The sequence below is a fragment of the Pelophylax lessonae genome, assembly GCF_965119305.1.
Source record: "Pelophylax lessonae genome assembly, chromosome: 2".
Taxonomy (NCBI): domain Eukaryota; kingdom Metazoa; phylum Chordata; class Amphibia; order Anura; family Ranidae; genus Pelophylax; species Pelophylax lessonae.
The window spans coordinates 17481116-17505714 of NC_138769.1; the positions used below are offsets into that span (position 1 = coordinate 17481116).

Here is a 24599-nt window from a genome sequence, read left to right on the forward strand (position 1 = left end):
GTATACAGATCTCATCTATTCCTATATACTGATCTCCATGTATACACCGCTGGGATCACACATTATATCTCTGTATACAGATCACATCTATTCCTATATACTGATCTCCATGTATACACCGCTGGGATCATACATTATATCTCTGTATACAGATCACATCTATTCCTATATACTGATCTCCATGTATACACCGCTGGGATCACACATTATATCTCTGTATACAGATCACATCTATTCCTATATACTGATCTCCATGTATACACCGCTAGGATCACACATTATATCTCTGTATACAGATCTCATCTATTCCTATATACTGATCTCCATGTATACTCCGCTGGGATCACATATTATATCTCTGTATACAGATCACATCTATTCCTATATACTGATCTCCATGTATACACCGCTGGGATCACACATTATATCTCTGTATACAGATCTCATCTATTCCTATATACTGATCTCCATGTATACACCGCTGGGATCACACATTATATCTCTGTATACAGATCACATCTATTCCTATATACTGATCTCCATGTATACACCGCTGGGATCACACATTATATCTCTGTATACAGATCACATCTATTCCTATATACTGATCTCTATGTATACAGCGCTGGGATCACACATTATATCTCTGTATACAGATCACATCTATTCCTATATACTGATCTCCATGTATACTCCGCTGGGATCACACATTATATCTCTGTATACAGATCTCATCTATTCCTATATACTGATCTCCATGTATACAGCGCTGGGATCACACATTATATCTCTGTATACAAATCTCATCTATTCCTATATACTGATCTCCATGTATACTCTGCTGGGATCACACATTATATCTCTGTATACAGATCTCATCTATTCCTATATACTGATCTCCATGTATACAGCGCTGGGATCACACATTATATCTCTGTATACAGATCTCATCTATTCCTATATACTGATCTCCATGTATACACCGCTGGGATCACACATTATATCTCTGTATACAGATCACATCTATTCCTATATACTGATCTCCATGTATACTCCGCTGGGATCACACATTATATCTCTGTATACAGATCTCATCTATTCCTATATACTGATCTCCATGTATACAGCGCTGGGATCACACATTATATCTCTGTATACAGATCTCATCTATTCCTATATACTGATCTCCATGTATACTCTGCTGGGATCACACATTATATCTCTGTATACAGATCTCATCTATTCCTATATACTGATCTCCATGTATACTCCGCTGGGATCACACATTATATCTCTGTATACAGATCACATCTATTCCTATATACTGATCTCCATGTATACTCCGCTGGGATCACACATTATATCTCTGTATACAGATCACATCTATTCCTATATACTGATCTCCATGTATACACCGCTGGGATCACACATTATATCTCTGTATACAGATCTCATCTATTCCTATATACTGATCTCCATGTATACTCCGCTGGGATCACACATTATATCTCTGTATACAGATCTCATCTATTCCTATATACTGATCTCCATGTATACTCCGCTGAGATCACACATTATATCTCTGTATACAGATCTCATCTATTCCTATATACTGATCTCCATGTATACAGCGCTGGGATCACACATTATATCTCTGTATACAGATCTCATCTATTCCTATATACTGATCTCCATGTATACACCGCTGGGATCACACATTATATCTCTGTATACAGATCACATCTATTCCTATATACTGATCTCCATGTATACACCGCTGGGATCACACATTATATCTCTGTATACAGATCTCATCTATTCCTATATACTGATCTCCATGTATACTCCGCTGGGATCACACATTATATCTCTGTATACAGATCTCATCTATTCCTATATACTGATCTCCATTTATACTCCGCTGGGATCACACATTATATCTCTGTATACAGATCTCATCTATTCCTATATACTGATCTCCATGTATACACCGCTGGGATCATACATTATATCTCTGTATACAGATCCCATCTATTCCTATATACTGATCTCCATGTATACACCGCTGGGATCACACATTATATCTCTGTATACAGATCACATCTATTCCTATATACTGATCTCCATGTATACTCCGCTGGGATCACACATTATATCTCTGTATACAGATCCCATCTATTCCTATATACTGATCTCCATGTATACACCGCTGGGATCACACATTATATCTCTGTATACAGATCACATCTATTCCTATATACTGATCTCCATGTATACTCCGCTGGGATCACACATTATATCTCTGTATACAGATCACATCTATTCCTATATACTGATCTCCATGTATACACCGCTGGGATCACACATTATATCTCTGTATACAGATCTCATCTATTCCTATATACTGATCTCCATGTATACACCGCTGGGATCACACATTATATCTCTGTATACAGATCACATCTATTCCTATATACTGATCTCCATGTATACACCGCTGGGATCACACATTATATCTCTGTATACAGATCACATCTATTCCTATATACTGATCTCCATGTATACACCGCTGGGATCACACATTATATCTCTGTATACAGATCTCATCTATTCCTATATACTGATCTCCATGTATACTCCGCTGGGATCACACATTATATCTCTGTATACAGATCTCATCTATTCCTATATACTGATCTCTATGTATACACCGCTAGGATCACACATTATATCTCTGTATACAGATCTCATCTATTCCTGTATACTGATCTCCATGTATACACCGCTGGGATCACACATTATATCTCTGTATACAGATCACATCTATTCCTATATACTGATCTCCATGTATACACCGCTGGGATCACACATTATATCTCTGTATACAGATCACATCTATTCCTATATACTGATCTCTATGTATACACCGCTGGGATCACACATTATATCTCTGTATACAGATCACATCTATTCCTATATACTGATCTCCATGTATACTCCGCTGGGATCACACATTATATCTCTGTATACAGATCTCATCTATTCCTATATACTGATCTCCATGTATACACCGCTGGGATCACACATTATATCTCTGTATACAGATCACATCTATTCCTATATACTGATCTCCATGTATACTCCGCTGGGATCACACATTATATCTCTGTATACAGATCTCATCTATTCCTATATACTGATCTCCATGTATACACCGCTGGGATCACACATTATATCTCTGTATACAGATCACATCTATTCCTATATACTGATCTCCATGTATACACCGCTGGGATCACACATTATATCTCTGTATACAGATCTCATCTATTCCTATATACTGATCTCCATGTATACACCGCTGGGATCACACATTATATCTCTGTATACAGATCACATCTATTCCTATATACTGATCTCCATGTATACACCGCTGGGATCACACATTATATCTCTGTATACAGATCTCATCTATTCCTATATACTGATCTCCATGTATACACCGCTGGGATCATACATTATATCTCTGTATACAGATCACATCTATTCCTATATACTGATCTCCATGTATACTTCGCTGGGATCACACATTATATCTCTGTATACAGATCTCATCTATTCCTATATACTGATCTCCATGTATACTTCGCTGGGATCACACATTATATCTCTGTATACAGATCTCATCTATTCCTATATACTGATCTCCATGTATACACCGCTGGGATCACACATTATATCTCTGTATACAGATCACATCTATTCCTATATACTGATCTCCATGTATACAGCGCTGGGATCACACATTATATCTCTGTATACAGATCTCATCTATTCCTATATACTGATCTCTATGTATACACCGCTGGGATCACACATTATATCTCTGTATACAGATCTCATCTATTCCTATATACTGATCTCCATGTATACTCCGCTGGGATCACACATTATATCTCTGTATACAAATCTCATCTATTCCTATATACTGATCTCCATGTATACTCTGCTGGGATCACACATTATATCTCTGTATACAGATCTCATCTATTCCTATATACTGATCTCCATGTATACAGCGCTGGGATCACACATTATATCTCTGTATACAGATCTCATCTATTCCTATATACTGATCTCTATGTATACACCGCTGGGATCACACATTATATCTCTGTATACAGATCTCATCTATTCCTATATACTGATCTCCATGTATACACCGCTGGGATCACACATTATATCTCTGTATACAGATCACATCTATTCCTATATACTGATCTCCATGTATACTCCGCTGGGATCACACATTATATCTCTGTATACAGATCTCATCTATTCCTATATACTGATCTCCATGTATACTCCGCTGGGATCACACATTATATCTCTGTATACAGATCACATCTATTCCTATATACTGATCTCCATGTATACACCGCTGGGATCACACATTATATCTCTGTATACAGATCTCATCTATTCCTATATACTGATCTCCATGTATACTCCGCTGGGATCACACATTATATCTCTGTATACAGATCACATCTATTCCTATATACTGATCTCCATGTATACTCCGCTGGGATCACACATTATATCTCTGTATACAAATCTCATCTATTCCTATATACTGATCTCCATGTATACTCTGCTGGGATCACACATTATATCTCTGTATACAGATCTCATCTATTCCTATATACTGATCTCCATGTATACAGCGCTGGGATCACACATTATATCTCTGTATACAGATCTCATCTATTCCTATATACTGATCTCCATGTATACACCGCTGGGATCACACATTATATCTCTGTATACAGATCACATCTATTCCTATATACTGATCTCCATGTATACACCGCTGGGATCACACATTATATCTCTGTATACAGATCCCATCTATTCCTATATACTGATCTCCATGTATACTCCGCTGGGATCACACATTATATCTCTGTATACAGATCACATCTATTCCTATATACTGATCTCCATGTATACTCCGCTGGGATCACACATTATATCTCTGTATACAGATCTCATCTATTCCTATACTGATCTCCATGTATACACCGCTGGGATCACACATTATATCTCTGTATACAGATCTCATCTATTCCTATATACTGATCTCCATGTATACACCGCTAGGATCACACATTATATCTCTGTATACAGATCACATCTATTCCTATATACTGATCTCCATGTATACACCGCTGGGATCACACATTATATCTCTGTATACAGATCACATCTATTCCTATATACTGATCTCCATGTATACAGCGCTGGGATCACACATTATATCTCTGTATACAGATCACATCTATTCCTATATACTGATCTCTATGTATACTCCGCTGGGATCACACATTATATCTCTGTATACAGATCACATCTATTCCTATATACTGATCTCCATGTATACACCGCTGGGATCACACATTATATCTCTGTATACAGATCTCATCTATTCCTATATACTGATCTCCATGTATACACCGCTGGGATCACACATTATATCTCTGTATACAGATCACATCTATTCCTATATACTGATCTCCATGTATACAGCGCTGGGATCACACATTATATCTCTGTATACAGATCTCATCTATTCCTATATACTGATCTCCATGTATACACCGCTGGGATCACACATTATATCTCTGTATACAGATCTCATCTATTCCTATACTGATCTCCATGTATACACCGCTGGGATCACACATTATATCTCTGTATACAGATCTCATCTATTCCTATATACTGATCTCCATGTATACAGCGCTGGGATCACACATTATATCTCTGTATACAGATCTCATCTATTCCTATATACTGATCTCCATGTATACACCGCTGGGATCACACATTATATCTCTGTATACAGATCACATCTATTCCTATATACTGATCTCCATGTATACACCGCTGGGATCACACATTATATCTCTGTATACAGATCCCATCTATTCCTATATACTGATCTCCATGTATACTCCGCTGGGATCACACATTATATCTCTGTATACAGATCACATCTATTCCTATATACTGATCTCCATGTATACTCCGCTGGGATCACACATTATATCTCTGTATACAGATCTCATCTATTCCTATACTGATCTCCATGTATACACCGCTGGGATCACACATTATATCTCTGTATACAGATCTCATCTATTCCTATATACTGATCTCCATGTATACACCGCTAGGATCACACATTATATCTCTGTATACAGATCACATCTATTCCTATATACTGATCTCCATGTATACACTGCTGGGATCACACATTATATCTCTGTATACAGATCTCATCTATTCCTATACTGATCTCCATGTATACACCGCTGGGATCACACATTATATCTCTGTATACAGATCTCATCTATTCCTATATACTGATCTCCATGTATACACCGCTAGGATCACACATTATATCTCTGTATACAGATCACATCTATTCCTATATACTGATCTCCATGTATACACCGCTGGGATCACACATTATATCTCTGTATACAGATCACATCTATTCCTATATACTGATCTCCATGTATACAGCGCTGGGATCACACATTATATCTCTGTATACAGATCACATCTATTCCTATATACTGATCTCTATGTATACTCCGCTGGGATCACACATTATATCTCTGTATACAGATCACATCTATTCCTATATACTGATCTCCATGTATACACCGCTGGGATCACACATTATATCTCTGTATACAGATCACATCTATTCCTATATACTGATCTCCATGTATACACCGCTGGGATCACACATTATATCTCTGTATACAGATCACATCTATTCCTATATACTGATCTCCATGTATACAGCGCTGGGATCACACATTATATCTCTGTATACAGATCTCATCTATTCCTATATACTGATCTCCATGTATACACCGCTGGGATCACACATTATATCTCTGTATACAGATCACATCTATTCCTATATACTGATCTCCATGTATACTCCGCTGGGATCACACATTATATCTCTGTATACAGATCTCATCTATTCCTATATACTGATCTCCATGTATACACCGCTGGGATCACACATTATATCTCTGTATACAGATCTCATCTATTCCTATACTGATCTCCATGTATACACCGCTGGGATCACACATTATATCTCTGTATACAGATCTCATCTATTCCTATATACTGATCTCCATGTATACAGCGCTGGGATCACACATTATATCTCTGTATACAGATCTCATCTATTCCTATATACTGATCTCCATGTATACACCGCTGGGATCACACATTATATCTCTGTATACAGATCACATCTATTCCTATATACTGATCTCCATGTATACACCGCTGGGATCACACATTATATCTCTGTATACAGATCCCATCTATTCCTATATACTGATCTCCATGTATACTCCGCTGGGATCACACATTATATCTCTGTATACAGATCACATCTATTCCTATATACTGATCTCCATGTATACTCCGCTGGGATCACACATTATATCTCTGTATACAGATCTCATCTATTCCTATACTGATCTCCATGTATACACCGCTGGGATCACACATTATATCTCTGTATACAGATCTCATCTATTCCTATATACTGATCTCCATGTATACACCGCTAGGATCACACATTATATCTCTGTATACAGATCACATCTATTCCTATATACTGATCTCCATGTATACACCGCTGGGATCACACATTATATCTCTGTATACAGATCACATCTATTCCTATATACTGATCTCCATGTATACAGCGCTGGGATCACACATTATATCTCTGTATACAGATCACATCTATTCCTATATACTGATCTCTATGTATACTCCGCTGGGATCACACATTATATCTCTGTATACAGATCTCATCTATTCCTATATACTGATCTCTATGTATACACCGCTGGGATCACACATTATATCTCTGTATACAGATCACATCTATTCCTATATACTGATCTCCATGTATACACCGCTGGGATCACACATTATATCTCTGTATACAGATCTCATCTATTCCTATATACTGATCTCCATGTATACACCGCTGGGATCACACATTATATCTCTGTATACAGATCTCATCTATTCCTATATACTGATCTCCATGTATACACCGCTGGGATCACACATTATATCTCTGTATACAGATCACATCTATTCCTATATACTGATCTCCATGTATACAGCGCTGGGATCACACATTATATCTCTGTATACAGATCTCATCTATTCCTATATACTGATCTCCATGTATACACCGCTGGGATCACACATTATATCTCTGTATACAGATCACATCTATTCCTATATACTGATCTCCATGTATACTCCGCTGGGATCACACATTATATCTCTGTATACAGATCTCATCTATTCCTATATACTGATCTCCATGTATACACTGCTGGGATCACACATTATATCTCTGTATACAGATCTCATCTATTCCTATATACTGATCTCCATGTATACACCGCTGGGATCACACATTATATCTCTGTATACAGATCACATCTATTCCTATATACTGATCTCCATGTATACACCGCTGGGATCACACATTATATCTCTGTATACAGATCACATCTATTCCTATATACTGATCTCCATGTATACTCCGCTGGGATCACAGATTATATCTCTGTATACAGATCACAGACATTACCGGTCACACATCGCCCGATCATCACCGACATCTCTGCTCCGGTACAGATCGCACACTGAGAAGTCACAATGAATATGATGCAGAACAGACAATGACAGGAGCTGAGAAATAATCCGCGGAATTCCTCACTGACTGCAAAGCATTCTGACAACTCTAAGTAATTACTTATTATTCATAATCCACAGCCAGTCAGGAGCTGCAAACAGATCAGTAGGCGTGGCTCCGCCTCAGGCTGTACACAAACCTTTCCACAACAGATGAGTTTGAGAGTACAGTAGAGGATGTTTCGCTCTCTTTCTGTTTGCACAAGGTGTAATGCAGAGTGTTGGCATGCTTCCTTCTCTTATCATGCTGGATGTGACGTCCGTGTGCAGAGAACTGTCTGTGCTGGGAGATCAGCTGCAAAGAATGTTGCTGGATTAAAATCAGTGTTTTTTTTGCTAGAAAACTACTTAGAATCCACAAACATTGTGTACTGTAGTTATATTTTTTTAACCACTTTACCACCGGAGGATTTTGCTGTCTTACGTCCAGGCCACTTTTTGCGATTCGGCACTGTGCGACTCTAACTGACAATTGCGTGGTCATGCAACGCTGTACTCAAACGAAATTTACATCCTTTTTTTCCCACAGAGCTTTCTTTTGGTGGTATTTGATCACCTGTGCGATTTAAATTTTTTGCGATATTAATAAAAAAAGCAACAATTTTGAAAAAATAACATTTTTCTACTTTGACAGTTAAAAAATATCCAATATATTAAATTTTTGTCATATATTTAGGCCAAAATGTATTTAGCTACATGTCTTTAACCAAAAAATTCTCAACGAGCGTATTTTTAACCGCTTTAAGACCGGAAGATTTTACCCCATTCCTGACCTGGCCATATTTTGCAATTCAGCACTGCGTTACTTTAATGGACAACTGCACGGTCGTGCGATGCTGTACCTAAATTTAAAAAAAAAGCGACAATTTTGAAAAAATAACAATATGTTACATATTTTTTTTATATGAAACCCCCCCCCCCCCCCAAAATGTAAAAATCTAAATTTTTTTACATTTTAGGCCAATTTGTATTCTGCTACATCTTTTTGGTAAAAAAACAAAAATCGCAATAAGCGTATTTTGAATTATTTGTGCAAAAGTTATCGCAGTTACTAACTATAGGGATTTTATGTCATTTTTATTGTTTTTTTTAAACGAGTAATGGCGGCGATCTGCGATTTTTTTGTGGGACTGCGACGTTGCAGCGGACAGATCGGACCCTTGACTGACATTTTTGACACTTTTGGGGGTACCAGTGACATTACTACAGTAATCAGTGCTATACATATGCACTGTTACTGTAAAAATGACACTGGCAGGGAAGGGGTTAACTTTATTGGAGAGGGAGGGGTTAATGTATGCCTGGTACTTACTAACGTGTGTGGGGGGAGGGGACTGAGTGACACAGGGACAGATCGCAGGTTGAGCTATGCTGAATCCTGCAATCTGACCCTGCCTGTCACTTAGGAGATCCGCCTTCTTTGTTTACACAAGCGGGCGGATCTCTACACTCGATCCCCGACGCTCCTCCCCTGGCCCGATTCCCACTGTAACTGAATACAAGGGGAGGAGTCCAGCGAAGTAGGTCTACGTCGCTGGACGATTTCGAGTCACTTTGCCGCAGTAGGGTCAACGTGACCGGTCGGCAAGTGGTTAATCATATCCAGACCTTTTGCATGTGGAATACTTGAATACAGGGACTCTACATCCAGGGTTACCAACAAGGCTTCCTCCGGTATGTAGAGCCCTTCTATCTGCTTAAGCAGATCCATTGTGTCCTTAACAAACAATGGGAGTCCTGTCACGTGTGGGGTTAAAAAGAAGTCGACAAACTTACTGGCGTTTTCTGTTATAGAGCCAATCCCTGATATAATGAGCCTCCCTGGTGGTCTAGTAGCATCCTTTTGAATCTTAGGTAAAGCATAGAAAGTGGCTTCTCGTGGATGATTTATGTTCAGGTATTCATACGTACTCTGATCAATGAGGCCTTGAGTGAAGGCCTCCTTGATCATTTCCTTGAACTCAAACAAAACAAGCAGTTCTATTGGGAGCAGTGGCGGCCCGTGCATAGGGGGCGCCAGGGCGCCGCCCCCCCCCCCCCCTAAGAAAAAGGAAGAAAAAAAAATGACAAAAAAAAAACAATAAAGTTATGAAAAAAAATCGGTTCGCCGGCCTATGTGGTGGCTAAAGGGGGTGGGGTTATGACCCAGAAGAGGCGTGGATTGGCTGCCTTCTGGGGGCGTAACCTGGGCGCAGGAAAGAGCGCTTGGCCACCCCCACCTTCGTGATATCCTGGCTGTGATTGGTCCAGTCTCCAGCCTGGACCAATCATCATCCAGGACATCCGATCGCTGACGTCGCAATGGGGGCGGTGCCGATGCGTGCGTCAGTCACGCACCGTCACCGCTTCCCGCCGCCCGGACCGATCGGAAGACAGAAGACTGAAGAGGATGAGACGAGCAGCACCGTGGACGGTTCCTGGAATCCCGCCGGTAAGTGATTGAAGCCAACCTGTGCCATGCCTGTGCCATGCCTGTGCCATCACCTGTACAATGCCTATGCAATCACCTGTGCAATGCCTATACCATCACCTGTGCCATCACCTGTGCCATGCCTGTACCATCACCTGTGCCATGCCTGTACCATCACCTGTGCCATGCCTATACCATCACCTGTGCCATGCCTGTACCATCACCTGTGCCATGCCTGTACCATCACCTGTGCCATGCCTATACCATCACCTGTGCCATGCCTATACCATCACCTGTGCCATGCCTGTGCCATCACCTGTGCCATGCCTATACCATCACCTGTGCCATGCCTATACCATCACCTGTGCCATCACCTGTGCCATGCCTGTACCATCACCTGTGCCATGCCTGTACCATCACCTGTGCCATGCCTATACCATCACCTGTGCCATGCCTGTGCCATGCCTGTACCATCACCTGTGCCATGCCTGTACCATCACCTGTGCCATGCCTATACCATCACCTGTGCCATGCCTGTGCCATGCCTGTACCATCACCTGTGCCATGCCTATACCATCACCTGTGCCATGCCTGTGCCATTACCTGTGCCATGCCTATACCATCACCTGTGCCATGCCTATACCATCACCTGTGCCATGCCTGTGCCATGCCTGTACCATCACCTGTGCCATGCCTATACCATCACCTGTGCCATGCCTGTGCCATCACCTGTGCCATGCCTATACCATCACCTGTGCCATGCCTATACCATCACCTGTGTTTAATATTGCCAGGCACATGTGCTCATAGTCTATCTGGTTCATCACCACTACATTACCCCCTTTATCTGCTTGCTTCACTATAAATCCTGATCTTTTTTTTAGGGAGGATAATGCTTGTGACTGTGATTTTGTGAGGTTTGGAGTTCCCTGGTTGAAATGTGTTTTTTATTTCACTTACTCTAGCAACCAGAAAGGCCCAGATATTGGGGTTTGTAGTAAGATCTGTAAACTTGGACGATTTGTTTTTACATTTCTGGTTATATTCTTTTTCTTTAGTTTCTATTTGTGGAGTCAGAGAAGAGGAAGTGTCAATGTTGGGTAGCTTCATTTTCTTCCTGTAGAAATATTAAATCTCTAAGTACCCTGAATTCCTTCATTTTAAAGTGCTTCACCCGTTCTGTCAATTCTTTGTCTTTTCCCAACCTAACACGTTCTTCATCAAATATATACTTGTTCGCCAGAAACCTGACGTTTAAGTATAAATCCTTTATGGCTTCATATCTATCAATATCAGATGCTGGGCAGAAACTCAATTCCAAGTTTAGAACTGCTATTTCATTTTTGGTGAGAAGTATGGAAGATAATTTAATAACATCAATTTCAATATTTTTTGTTATGGTCTTTTTATCTAGTTCCCCATGCGGGTGACAAACGGGTCCAAAGTTCCCTGTTTTGTTCCCTCCATGGTGGTGCCTGGAAAAAACCCACCCTGACAGGGGATACTATAAGCACCCAAATTTTCATCTGGGTTTAAAAAACCATTATCAAGGACATTATCAGATTGTGTCGTAGAGATGGATCGAGTAGAGGTTTGTGAACTGAGTAAGTTAAGTGCTTGAGATGCCAGAGAACCTAGATGTGTAGTCTAAGTTTTGTGTACCGGTCGTGTTGTGATTAGGGGGATGAGTGATACCCCCACTCATTCTATTCATGCTAGCTGAGAGTTGTGTATTGAATAACCGTGTTTCATCAGGGCGTTTCTTGTTTACTTGTGAAGTGTCATTCCCACCACCAAAGTTTCTCTTACGTGTACCAAGGTTGGAACCACCACGTGAATTAGATGAAGATCCTCTAGATGTGTGCTGAAAGTGAGAAGATACAGAGGCATCAGATTCTGTGCTATCATCTGGTAGCCTTCTATTTCGATAAGCATTTCCTTTATATTCTCTGTGTGTACGACCGCCGGGCCAAGGGCCTGACCAATGGTATGCAAATCCCTCTAGTTACGTTAGTCTATCCTTGGCTATTTTGGTTTGTTTTTTGGAAATAATGTCCTTATTGACCTTAGCTAGGTAGTCCTTCAGTTCTTTATTTTTGTTATTAACCACTTGCCGACCGCCGCAAGTACATATACTGCGGCGGTCAGCCCCTCACAGGCAGAGTGACGTATCGGTACGTCACTAGCCTGTGAGATTCTGGGGAGCGAGCGAGCGCCGCGTTCCCGCGTGGTCACAGACCCCCCCGCGCATGTGACCGGCAGACCCGATGTCCGCCGGTCACTCAATGATCGTCGGGGGAGAGGGAGAAAGGTAGGCGGCTAGTGTAAACAAGCCGCCTGTCATTCTCCCCTGTGTAGAAACAATGATCATACAGTTCTACTATGTAGGACCATTGATCATTGTTCCCACAGCTCAAGCCACAGCCAATCACAGTTAGAATCACGCCCCTAGGGACACACACAGCCCCTCCCTCTCAAATAAAGTTAACCCCTTCACTACCAGTGTAATTTTACAGTAACAGTGCATATGTATAGCACTGATTACTGTAGTAATGTCACTGGTAACCCCAAAAGTGTCAAAAATGTCAGTCAAGGGTCCGATCTGTCCGTCGCAATGTCGCAGTCCCGCAAAAAAAAAATCGCAGATCGCCGCCATTACTCGTTAAAAAAAAAACAACAAAAATGACAAAAATCTTTCCCTTTGTTAGCAAACGCGATAACTTTTGCGCAAACCAATCAAAATACGCTTTTTTGCGATTTTTTTTTTTACCAAATATATGTAGCATAAAACAAATTGGCCGAAAATGTTAAAAAATTTTGATTTTTAGATTTTTTTTGGGGAATTTCATATAAAAAAAATGTGAAAAATATTGTTATTTTTGCAAAATTGACGCTCTTTTTTTGTTTATAGCGCATGATCGCACAGGTGATCAAATACCACCAAAAGAAAGCTCTGTTTGTGGGGAAAAAAAGGACATCAAATTCGTTTAGGTACAGCGTCGAACGACCGCGCAATTGTCCGTTAAAGTCACGCAGTGCCGAATTGCAAAATACCCCCTGGTCTTTCAGCAGCCAAATCCTCCGGGGCTTAAGTGGTTAAATAAGATTTGTTTTTTTACTTCAAATGTGTTGTAAAGAGCCGTAATTTCCGAGTCCAATTGGTTCATATCTTTCTTGTATTGGTCTACCAACAAACTCATCAGTTCCAGACTGCAACGGGTCAACTTGTGTTCCCATACAGTCCTGAACTCCTGTGAGACATTAGGAATCGCAGGAACAATTGTACTCTTAACCCAATGGGACTTATTTTCTCCCGTATGTATTGGCAAAAAAAACTCTATGTGCCAATGTAAATTTGACTTTTTCTTAAGCAGACGTCTCAACTTTGAAAAGTACAGGTCTATATTATCAGATTTTCTGTTTACTCCACTACATTCAGTGTGCAACTCCTTCATATAACCTGCCCATGCTGTACTGACAAAGTCCATCTTGTATGGTCATAAAGATATTCCACTGCGGTTAGGGAGATAAAAAGAAAAAAGAAAATAGAGAGAGCAAATTGCAGACTTCAAAAATTGTGCTTTCAAAATGGCGACATAATATTTTAAAAAGATCAAATTAGACAGTAAAATACTGTTGCCGTCATCTAACATTTAGGTGTCTTCCACCTTAATGACCAGATACAAAGAAATATTGGTGTCACCACAGGATGACGCTGTGGACACTCAAATATATCTGTGCCTCGTCCTAATCATGAATAGGAAACTAGAGAAAATTATTGGTGGTTGGACTTTGTTGGCACAACAACAGGACACAATGTCATAAAATTTCTATATTTTTATTAAAGAATATTAAAACGTATTTTGGTATACAAGCGTATACAAAACGTTCTAAAAGTTATGGCCTGACAACCAAGGTTTGTGAAACCCACTATACCACACAATTCAAAATGTGAAGTAACCAAACAAGAGGTAAACCGTATGTTCTCAACAAAGAGCTTGTAAGGTAGAAAGCGGTTTTGACAGTAGGTGTACAACGGTGGCGGTGGGTACACTTTTTTAGCTATAGCGTTCTCTACATGTTTCGTGCTACAGCGCTTCTTCCGGAGAGTATCATTATGTGAACTAATCAAACAGTCTTCAGAAACAAAGGGATATAAATGAAATTCATACAACACAGCCCAATTTGTATTTCATTAATGCTTTGAACTATATCATAGCCATATTGTATAAGTTAATCGCATATAAACACATGTAAATCACCTGCATGCAATCATATATCTTACCAGGTGGTCAGATATTTGCAGGGTAAACGGAAAAAATCCATACACATGAAAACTTGGTTTATACTACAGCAGCAAGTCAGCGTGTGCCCATGGCCCAAACCGAATAGGAGGTGGGGGGATATTTAACCACTTTACAACCGGAGGATTTTGCTGTCTTCCGTCCAGACCACTTTTTGTGCTTCGGCACTGTGCGAATTTAACTGACAATTGTGCGGTCATGCAATGTGGTACCCAAACGAAATTTACGTCCTTTTTTTCCCACAAACAGAGCTTTCTTTTGGTGGTATTTGATCACCTCTGCGCTTTTTATTTTTTGCGATATTAATAAAAAAAGAGCGAAAATTTTGCAAAAAAATGAAATTTTCAACTTTGTCTTTTAAAAAATATCCAATATACTCAATTTATGTCATTTTTTTTGGCCAAAATATATTTAGCTACATGTCTTTGACAAAAAAAAATTCAATGAGCGTATTTTTATTGGTTTGCGCAAAAGTTATAGCGTCTACAAACTATGGTGTAAATACTGAAATTTTACGCAGCTTTAATTTCTGACTGCCTATCTCAATTCATGAAGTGCTAAAATGGCAGGGCAGTACAAGACCCCCCCAAATTACCACTTTTTGGAAAGTAGACATCCTAAGGAATGTTCTGAGATGCATGTTGAGCTCATTGAATATTTAATTTTTTTGTCACAGGTGTTTGAAAAATGAATAAAAAAAAAAAATTTTTTTTTTTAACACAAAGTTGTCACTAAAAGATAAATTTCTCACACATGCCATGGGTATATGTGTAATTACACCCCAAAATATATTCTGCTGCTTCTCCTGAGTACAGGGATACCACATATGTGAGACTTTTTGGGAGCGTAGCTGTGTACGCGCCCCCGAAAATCAATCTCCATCTTTAGGTTTTCTAATGGCGTAAATTGCTGATTTTACTCCTCACTACCCATCACAGTTTCGGAGGCCCTGAAATTTCAAGATAGCACAAAACCCCCCAAATGACCCCATTTTGCAAAGTAGACACCCCAAGCTATTTGCTGAGAGGCATGGTGAGTCCATGGAATATTTTATATTTTGCCACAAGCTTTGGGAAAATTACAATTTATTTATTTTTTTTTTCTTTAACACAAAGTTGTCACTAAAAGATAAATTTCTCACACATGACATGGGTATATGTGGAATGACACCCCAAAATACATTCTGCCGCTTCTCCTCAGTATGGGGATACCCCATGTGTGAGACTTTTTGGGAGCCTAGCTGTGTACGGGACCCCGAAAATGAATCTCCATCTTTAGGTTTTCTAATGGCGTAAATTGTTGATTTCACTCCTGACTACCCATCACAGTTTCGGAGGCCCTGAAATTTCAACATAGCACAAAACCCCCCCAAATGACCCCATTTTGCAAAGTAGACACCCCAAGCTATTTGCTGAGAGGCATGGTGAGTCCATGGAATATTTTATATTTTGCCACAAGTTCCGGGAAATATATTATTATTATTTTTTTTTTTGTTTTTTTACACAAAGTTGTCACTAAATGATATATTGCTCACACATGCCATGGGTATATGTGAAATGACACCCCAAAATACATTCTGCTGCTTCTCCTGAGTACAGGGATACCACATGTGTGAGACTTTTTTGCAGTCTAGCCGAGTACAGGTCCTCGAAAGCCAACCCCCACTTTCAGGCTTTCCAAGGGCGTAAATTGTTGATTTCACTCCTGACTACCTATCACAGTTTCGGAGGCCATGAAATGCCAAGACAGCACAACCCCCCCTCCAAATGACCCCTTTTCGGAAAGTAGACACCCTAAGCTATTTGCAGAGAGGCATGTTGGGTGTTTTGCAGATCTCACTTTTTGTCACAAAGTTTTGGAAATTGAAAAAAGAGGAAAAAAAATGCATTTTCCTGTTTTTTCTTCATTTTCCAAAAAAAATGAGAGATGCAAAATACTCACCATGCCTCTCAGCAAATAGATTAGAGTGTCTACTTTGCAAAATGGGGTCATTTTGGGGGGTTTTGTGCCATCTTGGCGTTTCATGGCCTTCAAAAGTGTGATAGGTAGTAAGGAGTGAGATCAACAATTTACGCCCTTAGAAAGCCTGAAGGTGGGGAGTGGTTTTCCGGGTCCTGTACGCGGCTAGACTGCAAAAAAGTCTCACACATGGGGTATCCTTGTACTCAGGAGAAGCAGCAGAATGTATTTTGGGGTGTCATTTCACATATACCCATGGCATGTGTGAGCATTATATCATTTACTGACAACTTTGTGTAAAAAAAAAAAAAAAAAATAATAATTTTCCTGAAACTTGTGGCAAAATATAAAATATTCCATGGACTCATCATGCCTCTCATCTAATAGCTTGGAGTGTCTACTTTGCAAAATGGGGTCATTTGGGGGGGTTTTGTGCCATTTTGGCATTTCATGGCCTTCAAAAGTGTGATAGGTAGTAAGGAGTGAGATCAACAATTTACGCCCTTAGAAAGCCAGAAGGTGCGGATTGGTTTTCCGGGTCCTGTATGCGGCTAGACTGACAAAAAGTCTCACACATGGGGTATCCCTGTACTCCGGAGAAGCAGCAGAATGTATTTTGGGGTGTCATTTCACATATACCCATGGCATGCGTGAGCAATATATTATTTAGTGACAACTTTGTGTAAAAAAACAAAAAAAAAAAAAACAAATTGTCATTTTCCTGAAACTTAGGGCAAAATATAAAATACTCCATGGACTCAATATGCCTCTCAGCAAATAGCTTTGGGTGTCTACTTTCCAAAAAGGGGTAATTTGGGGGGTGTTTGAACAGTCCTGGCATTTTATGCTCAATTTTAGCAACACATCACCCACTCTTCTAACCACTTGAAAACCAAGCCTTTTCTGTGAGTTTTTGTTTACATGAAAAAATATTTTTTTTTCACAAGAAAATTACTTTGAACCCCCAAACATTATATATTTTTTTAAAGCAGAGGCCCTACAGAACAAAATGGTGGATGTTGCAATTTTTTTTGTTACACGGTATTTGCGCACACATTTTCCAAACGCAATTTTTGCATAAAAAAAACACTTTTTTTATTTTTAATGCAGAAATACACTATATAATTCCAAATTGTTTGGTAAAATTTAAAAGATGATCTTATGCCGAGTTCATAGACACCTAACATGACATGCTTTAAAAATTGCGCACGCCCGTGCCGCGGCAACAAACTACGTACGGTTTTAAAAGCCTTTAAAAGTCTTTACAGGTTACCACTTTGGACTTACAGAGGAGGTCTACCACAACAATTACTGCCCTCGACCTGGCGTTCACGGCGATACCTCACATGCATGCTGAAATTGCGGTTTACATATGACACTAGACCAACGCTTGTGCGCGCATTTGCGCGCAAGCACGGGGGGACAGGGGGGCTTGATTTTTTTTGTTGTTTTTTTTTTTTTTTTAATTTGCTTTCTTATGTTATTTTGACACCTTTTCTTTCATTTTTTTTTCTTTAATCATTTTTATTGTTATCACGGTGAATTTAAATTTCCTCTATGATAGCAATCTGTAGTGACAGGTACTCTTTTTAAAAAAAATTGGGGTCTTTTATACTCTAGATCTTTCCTCTGACCTTAACGCATCTGACCATACCAAAATTGGTGTGATAAAATACTTTCCCAATTTCCCAATGGCGCTGTTTATTTCTGGCGAAACAGAAGTCATGAAATGCTCGTAGCCTCCGGCATCTTAGGCCATAGAGATGATTGGAGCCATTCTCATCTCCAATCAGCTCTATGGTTAGATAATTGAACCACCGGCTGCACTCTCGGGTTAACCGGTGGGACAGGAGAGCCCGAGAAAAACCGTGGAAGGCAGCGGAAGGCGGCAGGAGGGGGGGGGAGTCCCCTCCCACTGCATGTAAAAGCAGTCTAGCGGCCAATTATCCGCTAGGATTGCTTTTACATGTAAGCCGACCGCTTGCTGTAAAAAACGATACCAAGATGATGCCTAAATCTGCAGGCATCATCCTGGTATAACCACTAAAAGTCCAGCAACGTACCAGTACATTGCTGGTCTTTGTTTGGCATATATGTTTTTTTTTTTTCATGCAGCCTGTGGGCTGAACGAAAAAAAAGAGAACCTATCAGAAATCAGCACAGGAATAATGCGTAGTATTACTCATCATTAACTGCCCAAACAACCACCCACTGAATTTAATGATGGGTATACACGACACTATCCACGTATACCAAAATAGGATTTTAACTGCAGTGCTGAAATCAGAAAATCACCACAGCTGCTATCAGCAAAGGTATCCATATATGCTGAGCGCAAACGCTGTTTGTGTCAGAATATATAAAATCAATGCATGGTAGCCGACGAGTACCTGCAAGAGAAACAGGTCACAAAAGAATGAAAAAACAAACAAAGTACATTAAAAAAAAGTACATTAGGAAGAGTAGGACATATAAAATGACTGACACAACAAAAGTTTTTGGATTCTCATCATTAACCGCCCAAACAACCACCCACTGAATTTAATGATGGGTATACACGGCGCTATCCACGTATACCAAAATAGGATTTTAACTGCAGTGCTGAAATCAGAAAAGCACCACAGCTGCTATCAGCAAAGGTATCCATGTATGCTGAGCGCAAACACTGTTTGTGTCAGAATATATGAAATCAATGCGTGGTAGCCGACGAGTACCTGCAAGAGAAACAGGTCACAAAAGAATGAAAAACAAACAAAGTACATTAAAAGTACATAGGAAGTGTAGAAGAACATAAAAAATGACTGAGACGACAACTATTTTTGGCTTTTATGTATTTTTTTTTTTTTCTTCAAACGTCGAGTTCCAGGTTCCAGGTTCGGGTCTCTCAAAATGACGATAGCCATCGAACATCTTTTGAGACCCTGTGTAAATGTGCCCTAAACTGTGCCGTGCTGTACCCTATGCTAATAATCCACTAGTGTGTGGTAGCGACGGAAACAGTCACCGTGGCAAAGACCAGGTCGGTCAGGACAGTCGGGACAATAATTCCGGGTGTCACGCCTAAATCCGCGCTTGCTGCAGACACGGCATCTTTTTTGGGGGTATCGTTTGGTAGCGGTACTCGGGAGGTATTGCGGAAAATGCCTCTCATGCAGCCGGCTCACTGCATCTGGTTGGGGAAGTTGGGCAGGAGCACCAGCTGAATACAGAAGGGCTCTGATTATCTCTTCTTGGAATTGAAAGAAGGATAATGTTCCAGCAGACGCTTTGTATAAGACAAAAGCGTTGTAAACAGCCAATTGAAATAGGTATACAGACACTTTTTTGTACCAGCGTCTGGCCTTACGGGCAATTAAGTACGGTCCCATCATCTGGTCGTTGAAGTCCACCCCTCCCATTTTACGGTTATAGTCGTGGACACAGAGGGGTTTCTCAACAACAACACCGGTGACCGTAGTAATTTGGACTGCCGTGTCTGGGTGAATGGAGGACAGCACATAAACGTTTCGTTTGTCCCTCCACTTCACTGCAAGCAATTCCTCGCACCTCAAGCAGGCTCTCTCCCCCGAGCTCAGTGGGGCATTCACTAGCCGTTGGGGGAAGCCCCGGCGATTAGATAGCACGGTGCCACAAGCGCCAATTTGCAATTGATAGAGGTGTCTAAAAAGTGGCACGCTTGAATAGAAATTGTCCACGTACAAGTGGTACCCCTTTCCGAATAAGGGTGACACCAAGTCCCAAACTATCTTGCCGCTGCTCCCTATGTAGCCTGGGCAGTCGGGGGGCTCCACAGTGCTATCTTTTCCCTCATAGACACGGAAATTAACTGTATAGCCTGTGGCCCTGACACAAAGCTTATACAACTTGACCCCGTATCTGGCATGCTTGCTGGGGAGGTACTGTTTGATAGCAAGGCGACCAGTAAACTTAATCAGGGACTCGTCAACGCAGACATCTTGTTGGGGGGTAAACAAGGCTGCGAACCGCTGATTGAAGTGGTCTATGAGGGGCCGAATTTTGTGGAGCCGATCATATTCAGGGTCTCCCCGAGGACGACAGAGTTCATTGTCGTTGAAATGCATGAACCGAAATATTTGTTGGTATCGAGCCCTGGACATAGCAGCAGAGAACACGTACATTTGATGAATTGGGTCAGTGGACCAATATAACCGCAATTCATTCTTTCTTGTAATGCCCGTGTTGAAGGAAAGGCCCAGATAGGTTTTAAACTCCTGAATCGTAATAGGATTCCAGGCGAATGGTCTGGCAAGGGGTGAATTTGGGTTGGCGGCGATGAATTGTTGAGCGTACAAATTTGATTGGTCCACAATAGATCTGAAAAGATCTTCAGTGAAAAACAGCTCAAAAAAGTTTATGGGATTAAAACCAGCTGTTTCCACTTGGATTCCGGGTTGGGCGGTGAATGGGGGAAGTACTGGCGCTGTGGAATCTGTGGGCTGCCAATTAGGATATGCCAGCGCTTCAGGGAGGACACTATGGGCTCTACGGGCCTGTCTTCGGATACGCGGTGGCTGCGGGCCACTACTCGTGCTAGCCACCGCACCAGCTTCAACTGCACTCAGGTGACTCGCCACGTCACCAGGTGATACTGCAGTGCTGGTTGAAGGTCCAGGGTGTACTAGGCCGCTCGTGCTTGCCAGTTCACGAGAAGTGTGAGCGGCACTAGTACTGGCACTCTGCTGCATACCAGAAACCTCCAGTTCTTGCAAGTCAACAACTCCAGAATGGGGTCGGGTACGCCTGACCCTAGCAGGGACCCCTCTGTCGGAGCTATCTGTCAGGGAGCCGCTGCCGTCATCTGGTTCGTATATTGACCCTGATTCTGCCGGTGAGGCTTCCCCATCGCTCTCACTTGACATGGTCATTATACTGTATATAGCATCATCACTGAACGAACGTTTTGTCATTTTGGTAGCTAAATTTACTCGTACAGTGATGCGACTACTAGGTAATAAAAGCACCTGGTTGTCGAGGACTATTTGGTCGCTACAAAGAAAAACTGCTAGTGCTAACAGAGATCAGGCCTGACTCTGCTAACGCAGCGGTTTTGTGTGATGTGTTTTTTGGAAGTGTCAGTAATCTATTGATTACTACACTTGCCTGGGTAAGGTGGGCTGGGCAGGGGGGCTAAACGCTGGTGCTAGCAGGAATCAGTGCTGATTGTGCAAACACTGCGTTTGGGGAACACTAAATTATGAGGACGCTAGTATAGTTCTGATCAGATCAGATATTGATCTGTTCAAACACTATACTAGTAACGGTGGTGTGTGTGTGTTAGTGTACTTGACTCTAACTGACGCTAAGTAACGGTGGTGTAGTGGGACCCTGACGCTAACTAGCTAGCCTAAGTTGTGTCACCCGTGACGCTAATACAGTGATCGGTAATCACTGTATATAGTGAACACTGTGACAGGGAAGTGAAGGGGTTAAACTGGGGGAGATCAAGGGGTTAAACCTTTATAGAGGATAGATGGCGGGTGGCCTAAACCTATTCGGGCTTAGCGCAAGCGCAAATTAGGGTCACCAGTGACACTAAATACAGTGATCAGTAGTTATCTGATATACTGTATATATTAGTGCACTGTTTTATATGGAGTGAAGGGGTTAACTGGGGAAGATCAAGCGGTTAAAAGTTTATTAGGGAATAGGTGGCGGGTGCCCTACCCTATATGGGCTTAGCGCAAGCGCAAATTAGGGTCACTAGTGACACTAAATACAGTGATCAGTATTTACCTATATACTGTATTTAGTGCACAGAGTAATAGGTAGTGAAGGGGTTAACTGGGGCTGATCAAGGGGTAAAAACTTTATTAGGGGATAGGTGGCGGGTACCCTAACCCTATTTGGGCCTAACGCAGGCGCAAACTACGCTCACAAGTGACACTTTTACAGTGATCAGTAAAATATCTGTATACCACTGTATATAGTGTTCACTGTGAGGGGTTTGGGGGTGATTAGGGGGTGATCAGAGGTGATGAAGGGGTTAAATGTGCCTATGTGAGGTGTGTCAGTGTAGTGTTGGTGGAACTCACGTTTTTACTGTGTCTCTGTCTCTCTCCTGGAACCGAAAGGACTCCAGGAAGGACAGTGACATCACTTCCCCTGTCTGTGTTTACATTACACAGACAGGGGACAGATTGCCATTGGTGGGGACCGATCTACAGACACTGACCAAAAATCATTGGTCAGTATCTGATGATTGATCGGTTCCCTACCGAATGACATCGGGATCGGGACCCGCGGCGCGCGGGAGCGCGCCCTGGAGCCGTGATCGCGCATCACGTTAATACTACGTGGCTGAGCGGTATCGTGCCGCTCTGCCGCAGTAGTATTACCGCGCGCGGTATTAAAGTGGTTAAGGTAGTAGGGTCTTCCAACCTAGACATATAATGGGTAAATCCTTATAAAAACTTATATAGTAACATCTCAGTGGGTAAAACATATTTGCAATATTGTCATAGTAAAGAAGAGGAAAGGGAATCCTCTGATATCCTTACCCAGGTATCAAGTATGAGGATAAGTATGTTATATCTAACATGCGAATATCAAAGGAGGATTAGAGCACGGCATGGATCCAATAATAGAATCAATGATGTTTCCAAAAGCATATACCATACTTCCTTTCTGAAGGAGGGAAAATAGATAGCCATATAAATATATAAGCATTAGTTATGCCACATTTAAAAAGGCTACATTGCTAATATTAATATTGTATTGTAAGGCAGTTGCTGTGCTGTCTCTCTGACTGAAGGTCATGCCATGTCATTGCAGTCTGGTCCCTGATTGATACTCGAGTGCGGAGGTCATCTGGTGGCAGCAGAGGTGGTCCGGAGTGTCAAGGGTGCAAGCAACCAATGCTTACAGGCGTATGACCATGTTATCTCTGGTGAGTGCCCATTCTTAAGGGGTCACTGATGGTGTGGTGAAGGTGAAAGCCGGATCATAAACATTGAGCACCGGGAGTACCAATAGTATATGGAATATCAGTTTTTTGCTTCAAACAAAGACTTTTTGGTGGTTTTAATACTCTTTATGAGGACTGTATGATCTATAATATGCCAATACATATTGAGCGCTGC

General features: G+C 41.0%; 1 protein-coding gene across 1 annotated transcript in view; it reads right to left on the reverse strand.

Annotated features, from left to right (window-relative positions):
* LOC309547921 (uncharacterized protein) overlaps positions 1-24599 on the reverse strand; it is a gene marked incomplete at its 3' end in the record, with an annotated part of 293350 nt that overhangs the window by 247785 nt on the left and 20966 nt on the right. The gene's annotated exons all lie outside the window — the stretch shown is intronic.